The sequence below is a fragment of the Euprymna scolopes genome, chromosome 17, assembly GCF_053919585.1.
Source record: "Euprymna scolopes isolate OS-2025 chromosome 17, ASM5391958v1, whole genome shotgun sequence".
Lineage (NCBI taxonomy): Eukaryota > Metazoa > Mollusca > Cephalopoda > Sepiida > Sepiolidae > Euprymna > Euprymna scolopes.
In genome coordinates, this window is record NC_136498.1 from 114122607 (window position 1) to 114131679 (window position 9073).

Consider the following 9073-nt stretch of genomic DNA (forward strand, 5'->3'; position numbering starts at 1 on the left):
GATTTCGATTGATGACAAGAGAATTTTTCTGATGATCAGTGATACCATGAAAGTGCAGTCAGTGCTAATAAAAAAAGTTTTAAAAATTATTCATTTTTTTAATTTATTATTATTATTATTTATTTTTTTTTTTTTAGATAATCGTGTTCATTTTTTTATATATATATATATCCATTCAATATATGGGAGACCGTAAACAGTTTTGATGCTAAAACATCACAGAATTTTATAAATTCGATGTAAATTCGTTGTTTTGTTTTTAAATTCGTTTTTTTTTTTTTTTTTTTTTTTTTTTTTTTACTCCAGTAAAAAGTGTTATTACTGATCTCGTTTTGTTTGTTTTCTTAATAAGTATGTTTATTATTATTATTATTATTATTATTATTATTGTTCGTGCAACCAAGGTAAGTAAATTAGAAAAAATAAAATAATCAAAATTTGTTTATCACTGATCCAAGAAAGAAAGAAAGAAAAAAACTATTTATACATCAATTCGATGAAGAATTAGAACATGACAAACGAAGCGAGAAATATACGCGACGTTTCGACCGGTTGTTGATGTTCAAGGTGCCGTTTTGTGTGTTTTTTGTTATTCCATTTGGACATTCTTTCCAATGACAATCGTCATAGAAGACACAGGAGGGCAAAAGTGAGTGTAGTAGGTTTCAATCAAAGAAGGAAAATGAAAGAATTATTTTTTGTGTATGTGAAGATACGGCACCTTGTTTTCGTGCGTCTTCGAACGCCTGCGACGACGAGCTCATTGACTGTACGCCGCTGTGGAAGCAGCAGGAGCAACACTATCAAGTGCGCGCGCGGGGAATAAAACAATCTCAGTTTAGACGCAAATGCGCAGCCAATATCGTATTTGGGTGCTTGTTCACATTAGTTATCTTTGAAACCAGCGCATTTCAGGTGCAAACATTACTACGTACTTACGTGTCATGAGAAAACTAGTATAAAGGTACTTACGGATTTATTATACCGTGCTGAAATAATAACGTTATTATTTAGAAAGCCATTCTAAACATGGAGAGTGTTTTGTAACTATTCTGTACAATCACCTAACAATTTAATAATAAAGAAAGATCTTGTAAAACTTGAATTTGACTTGAAAATGGTCCACCCCTCGCCAAACTTTCACAAGAAACACTCGTCTAGCACAAAACACTATCAATAATCCCCCCCCCCCACTCTTTATCTGTGCCTAAACCTAAACGTAGATTCCATGAACAAAGCTTTTTTCTTAGAACTGTGCACGCCTATGGAATAGTCTTCCGTTTTCCTGCTTTCCAGCTGACTACAATATGGCTGCCTTCAAGTCTAACGTAAACAAGTTTTTGATGAGCCATTCCACTTAAGTTAACAAATTTACCGAATCTCCATTACTAACAATTACTACATTGTCCAATTTCTACTGTACATTCTTTAACCCTTATCCTCAAGTGGCCTCTTTGCCTTGATAAGTGGTGATGCCTATGTAAAAAAAAAAAAAACTAGTAAAAAAACAAAGAAAAATGCGAGGTGCAATAAGTGCATAATCACCAGTATAAATTTTTAAAATTACGAAAAATGATTCAGCAGAAAAATAATTACAAATAGAAATTGTATTCATCGAATCATCGAGTTTTATCATATGTTTTAATGTGGAAGAGTTGTGCGACCAATTCAGTCTGACAAACTGACTTATTTCCCTTGACTTAAAATGATTTAAAATAAGAGTCCGCCATTTTTAAACCGAATGTAATCGTGGATTTTTTTTTTTCTTAAAGATAGCACATTTTCTCAAGATCATTTATTGTAATTTTTTGGAATTTACTAATTGGATGTGACGCATAAGTACATAATGTTTTCACCTGAAATGCGTTGGTTTAAAAACCCGCCAATGTAAAAAGCACTTGCGAACAAGTAAAAAAGCACTTGCGTACAATTACGAACAAGTAAAAAAGCATTTGCGTACAATGTAAAAAAGTATTGCAAACAAGTCCCCCTTCACCATGCTTTCTATTATTTGCACTGGTTTTAATTCAAAGTAAAATAAGGTTCTGTTTATTCTATTGAAGGTATCCTTTCAGGTATAATTCCATCCTTTAAGGGAGAAGTGATTATTTCCTTGCCTAAGCTACTCTGCCTTCACACAGTGAGGGGACTTTCGATGCGTTTGACCACACCACATTTTTCACGCATCCAGTGCATCTCTTTTTTTGTTAGGGGGGATAGTTGAATTCTCCAATATAAACTGTCTCATCCTCTTGCAGTGGGGGTGCTCCAGGTAAATAATAAAAAATGTGGGCTCCCCCTATCGTGCTAGAAAAACTACTCACATCTGAAAGTATCCTATATCTTTACAAAGCTACTATTCACCCATGCATGGAGTATTGTTGGCACATCTGAACCAGCGCTTTTACTGCTAGTCTCTCTTAAACAGGGTTCAAAAAGGAGTTTCCAATCTGATATGTCTTGCACTATGAGCCAACTTCAACCTCTGTCCCATCAGCACAATGTTGCATCCCTGTGCTTTTTTTACAAGTACTTTAATAGAATGTATTCTGATGAATTCACAACACTTGTTCCTCCTTGACGTCCATACTCCCGACCAACCTGACAAGCAGCAAAATTCCACCCTTTCACTGTTGAGATCCCTAGATCCCGGAAAGCTTTCTACTCTTAATAGTTTCTTCCAGACTTTGGAATCCCTTCATTGCTTCCTGCTTCCCTGACTGTACTGACAAGCGGAATTTTAAATGTAATGTGAACAGACGTCTCACTGCTCAACTCCTCACAATCCCCCTGTTAGACATGAGCCCAAATATTTCTTGATAAAAATTAGTATGAGTATTAATATTTTTATTATTACGTGCAAAGACATAATGACAAAGTTTAAAATAAGAATTAAATCAGACACATGTGTACACTTTAAAGACTTTATCCAGACTGCTTGTTAATAGGCAAGAGAAAAGAGACATCTGCTACTATAAGCTGGTTGGTATGGTGTTAGGAGGTTGCAATAATGGGAATGGTATGAGGGTAAATATTGTTAAGTTTACAATAATCTAGAAAGTGTGATTAAATGCCTTAAAATCGATACAAACCTGTTTTTGTGAAGCCTGTAGTGTCCGGTAGAGACAAAAAGAATGAAAAAAAAATGGCTGCTGCTTCTCCTTATATGCTTGTGATCTTGTCACCTCATATGCAAATGAGATGCTTTAAATAAAAAGCTCGATTTTTCAGAGACTTGCTTGATTTGGATTTGGATGTTTTAGTAGCAAGTTTTGACAGCAGAGTGTCGAGTTTGGGAGTAAGGAGTTTCGACAATAGAGTGTCAAGTTTTGGAGTAACTAGTTTTTGACAGCAGTGTGCCAAATTTGGAGTAGTGAGCTTTTACAGCAGTATGTCGAATTTAACCCTAGAAATCGTTGAGAAAGTGCAGCATAGTTAACAATCATAGTGTTAGATTTAATAGCTCCGTTTTCTAAGTACGTTGCTGTAGGGATTGGATATTCATAGTGGATGGTGCATGACTTATTTCCAACTGTTATTTCTGCTGATTTAGTATGAAATATTTTAAAACATGTTCCATGAAATGGAACATCACATCGACTGCAAAATCTTATGCACAATCTAAACTCTTCATTTAGCTGTTCTCTTCGTAATATGCTCCTTTTGTAACGTAATCGTTACATGTCAACCCTCGGGACCCACACGTTGTATGCAAACAGTCGCAAGGAAACCAAGACAAGGAAAAAACTTGATCCCCTTTTTTTTTTCAGTTGAAGCGACAGACATTTATTTACAGGTACTTTCCAGAATAACGCCATGTCTCTCGTTCAAATATCCTCTCATACTCCAATGTACTTAACAAAACTCTGCCGTGTTGAACACGTGATTCTCTGTCTTTGTCTGACCATGTTTAGTACGCATCTTTTTCTGTTGCTCTCGAGCCACCTGTGCAACACATCTATTTCTGTTCTGCCTCTAACCTCAAGGGTTCACATTTTTCTTTTTTTATAATCTTTTTCTTTTCTTTCTCGCTGTGACGTCACCTCGCACACAGCTCGGTCATTTACATACAACTGTTTCTACTATACACACGCCTGCGCTCTGTTACACTCTATGGTCTTGGAAGATCGTGGTTGGAAGATAATATTTTTTAAAGCAATGCTAAAGTGAGCCTTCTTCTGGTTTCTAGCAGAGTAAGGTTCTCAGCTTTATTTACAACTAGCAGGGTGAATCGACGTTGCCCGGGATTGAATGATGATCAACGAATGTTTCCCCCTCCTATATTTTTATTGTCATCAAAATCAATGAAATCGCCCATTTTTCAATCAAATCGATTGATTGCCTGCTCTAATTGTGGAACCATCGTGATGCACTGGCAGGAAGCTTCACATGACTCTCGCAGTGACTAAGTTCACAATATATTGTATTCTACATTGCACTGTAGAGAATCTACTGTTAATTTTATAAAATTATTTTTGTATATAATGGCTTGCGCTAAAGTTTAAAATGCAAAAGTCAAGTATCATGCTTCAATTTAAACAGAAACGTTCGTTTCAAATGCGCCCCTGTCATATCAAAGAACCTACTGTTCATTTTATATGCCTAGCATTACTGGTTTTGCGGTAATAATGGTTGGAATTTAAGTTTAAAATAAAAAAGATCAAGTATCATTGTGAAATTGTGCTTCAAACAGAAATTTCGAATGTGCCCCTGTCATATCAAAGAACCTACGGTTGATTTTATATGTCTGGCCTTTCGGCTTGTGGGGTAATAAATCTTCTCAAATGCGTTTGTAATGTGCAAGATGTTAACTTTTGGTCAAAATCGCCTGTTCCTTCTTTCATTGAATTATTTCAATTATCGATTATCAATACTTATCAAAGACATTCTGACATGAAACCTATCTAAGAACACTGCCAGGTACGTTAAGTGCCTCCGTGTGAAATTTCATAAAAATCGACCCAACCGTTTTCGAGTACATAGGGAACGAACTCACAGACTCACAGATACACAGACAAAATTCCTTTCATATAATAGTAGAGATAGAAATGTTATGTATTCTCCAGCAATTTACTACTACTAATACTACAACAACAACTACTACTACTACTACTGCTATTATTATTACTACTACTACTACTATGTCAAACATTTGAGTAAAAGTTGAAAGCCACCATTTCTTTCTATGACAAATCCTTGTTCTATATGGAATGACCTGTTTATCTAAGAAGGTCAAATCTTTCCGTCGATTTATTATAATTGAATAAAACTTCCGGGGTTTTTATATTAATTTTGTTTTTCGATTTCTGTCAATTCATGCTGGTGCTATTCCTAATTGGATACACAGAACTGTAATTGGTAAAAACAGAACTGTGATTGTTGTCACTTGACCACTAAGATTCGAGTTTCCTGATCACACCTATAATCAGTAAACCCTCTAGAGTTCCATAGATTTCTCTATTTCTTAAGAAGAAATTGGAGGCCACTTTTGGTATGCTTTTTGCTGATCATACCAGTTGCTTTCAGTGAGTTATCCACTAAATGTTTCAAGATCTCGATGCTCGTAAAGAAATTACCAAAGAAAATTTCACGGTTGATGATCTCTTCTTTTGGAATAATTGAGGTTAGGTTTTTGCGTGACTCTTATTCCAATTCTTGGCCTTCAGGCCAAAATCAAAGTGTAGTATCTGTTCTTCAGATGCCGCACTTCAATTTCTTGTTCTCTCTCAGTGGTGGAGAAATCCTTCACGACTGAGACAATTTTTATTTTTGTTCCTTTTCTACACGTTAAAAAAAACGACCCTGGTGTCTAACTCTGTCCCATGGGGAGGCATTGTAAATAGGGACTCTTATTCCAAGAGGCTCATTGCTGGCCTCGTTTTCTTTATGAAAGAAAGGTGCAAAGTTGTATAAACATCCATCTTAACTACACAGATGTTTGATGCCTCCGCTCAGTCTCAAGAGACAATGGATAACTCCTGTAAGGGTAACTGCGCATGAGCAAAGCTTCTTTCTTAGAACTGCCTGCCAGCGGAACTCTCTGCCGCTTTCCTGTTTCCCACCTGACTACAACTTGGACGTCTTCAAGTCCAACATAAACAAACTCCTGACAAACCGCCCCCTTAAGTAAGACACTCTATCAAAACTCCCAATACTAATGAATACTTGGCCAAGATCAAAGTGTAGTATCTGTTCTTCAGATGCTGCACTTCCATTTCTTGTTCTCTTTCAGTGGAGGAGAAATCCTTCACGACTGAGACAATTTTTATTTTTGTACCTTTTCTCCACGTTAAAAAACGACCCTGGTGTCTAACTCTGTCCCGTGGGGAGGCATTGTAAATAGGTACAATACTATCTCATTGATTACTGTACACGCAATAACCCTTATCCCTGAGTGGCCTTCGGGCCTTGATAAGTGGTGACCTTCATGTAAAAAAAAAAAAAATGTAATTATGAGGCAAGTGTTGTGCAATCACCACCCACACCTGTCCTGAATCGGCACTGCTTGAGTTCAGTGACAAGAAGAAGTGCTGGACGATTGGAAACAATGCCGGGATAAGCGGAGAGCACATACAGTACTTTGGTGTTTTCTGAACCCTGCCTGTTCTTTTCTCAGTTTGTTGTCAGAAAACACCGAGGATGTACAGACCAGATCTTCGCACTCCGGAACATCATTGAACGGTGTACAGAGTGGCATAGTCAACTATATGTGAAATTTGATGACTTTGAAAAAGCCTTTGACAACATCCACAGAGACAGCCTATGGAACATCCTACGGCGCTATGGTATCCTGTCTAAACTGGTTCACCTGATCAAGAGGTTCTATAAGAATTCAGATGCTTGGTCGGGTACAGCAACACGTTCTTTGATGTTAAAACGGGTGTCAGGCAGGGATGTGTGATGTGTACGAGCCTTTCTAGTCTCGCACAAAAACATGCATTCACATCTCAAGCCATTTTTCTTGTTATATACATACGCGCACACAAATATACACACGCATGTACACACACTTAGATACATTCACGTTCACGTACATACCCCCACATTCACGTGCATACACACACATGCTAATGTACACACATGTACGCACACGTACGCACACATGGGCAATGTCACTTCCCTTTTGAAGGAAATCCACACATTCGCAAAAGACCAGCGGAAACAACTATAAAAGCAAGAGACCTGAGCTGTTTCCTGCCTTTTTTGACTCGCCTTCTGAGCTGAGCGGTCGACGGACCAAACGGCTCCGTTGCGGGACACGTGCATCTGCGCGTTTCACGCCACCTGCTACTGCGTGGTGCAAGAGTCAACAGATAGTACATACACCTTACATGCTTTCTATCTCCATCGCCTAGACTGACTTTTTCTTTCTCTCTCTCTCTCTACAACAATAGACTTTCCCTCTCACCAGCTAACAGCGAGAGACACACGCCAAACTGGATTGACTTTCTCACTCTCCCTCTCTGTACAACAATAGACTTTCCTTCTCACCAGTTAACAGTGAGAGACGCATGCTGAACTAAACACGTGCTGTACCTTTTTCTTTCATGTGTCGGTTATCTTTAACCTGGTCATCGATTTGGTTATGAGAAGGACAACAGAGGACTCCTCAAGGGGATTTGATGGAGTCTTTTCTATACTCTCGAAGATCTGGATTTTGCCGACAACCTTGTACTACTGTCCCATACACACCAACATATGTAAGAGAAATCCAGCAGGTTGCAGACATTTGGGCAGCAGGTTGGACTCAATATTAGTACCAAGGAGACAGAGACAATGACACTGAATGTGAATAGACCAACTCCAGTTCAGGTGAATGGAAAGGACTTGCATCAGACAGACAGATCACTTACTTGGGCATCATCATCAGACCCGAGGGCGACACAAGGTTGGTTGGTTGGTTGTTTTTGTTTTACAGCATATCAACCTTTTTCAGGTTATTTAATGCCGAATCTAGTTATTTTGAGGAACGATTTTTAATGGAGTATATTTGTTTTTTAAGTCGGATTCTATTTAAACCATAGTTGGGACCCTAACAGATACTATCAATCTGAGTCAGAGTGGATCTGGGAGAACTGACAATTAAAGGGTGGCTCCACACTCCCCAAGGCCCGCAAGGTGGGGCCTCATCATCGGATATAGTTTTAGGTCATATCCAGGACCGGGCGGCACAAGGGAGGACATACAAAGCAGGCTGAGCAAGACAAGGAGCATGTTTAGGGGAATGAGCAACATGTGAAGATCTGCGCAATACAACACCAACACCAAACTCAAACTCTATAAGATCTGCGTAGTATCAACACTCCTATATGGATCGGAATGCTGAAAAATGGCGGAAACAGATTTCATCAAGCTTCGATTGTTACATACCACCTGCCTTTGACGAATACTGAGGATATTCTGGCCTGAGAAGATCTCCAATGAAGACCTACTAAGGAGATACCATCAAGAAGATATGGGCCTAATCATCAGAAAACGGTGATGGAGGTGGATTGGACATGTTCGCCAGAAAGACCCACAATCAGTCACAAGAATAGTATTGCACTGGACTCCAGATTGCAAAAGGAAGAGAGGAAGGCCGAGAGCAACTTGGAGAAGAATGGTGGAAAGGGAGAGGAAAGCTATGCAGCATTCTTGGGGTTCACTGGCTAGGCTGGCTCAGGATAGGCAGAGGTGGAGGGGATATGTTGCTGCCCAAAACACCACTGGGTGTAATGGTTGATGATGATGATGATGATGATGATGGCATACAGTGCCTGGAATTCCCAAATGGTCACCCATTTTAGTACTGATCAGACTCAACGTTGCTTAACTTTGGTGATCTAATGGGAACCAGTGTGTCAATGTGAATTATGTCGCATACACTACATAGAGCGCAAAATTTATACCCAAATTTTATAGGTTTGCGTTTCATGAACATTTTTGTGGAATGCGTTCCATAGTACCTTTTTATCGTTTCGTCAATTAGCAAATGAGAGTAAAAAATGCCAAATTTCTGTAAGTTTGTGTTTAGAGCATCTAAAAAAAGGTCTCAATTAATACATTTTGTCTCTATTATCAATCATAGCATTGT

The 9073-nt window shown here is 38.4% G+C and overlaps 1 pseudogene; it reads right to left on the bottom strand.

The window, feature by feature from the left end:
- Positions 1-8744: 8744 nt before the first annotated feature.
- LOC145297097 (5S ribosomal RNA) lies at positions 8745-8863 on the bottom strand (annotated as a pseudogene).
- Between the last annotated feature and the right edge of the window lie 210 nt (positions 8864-9073).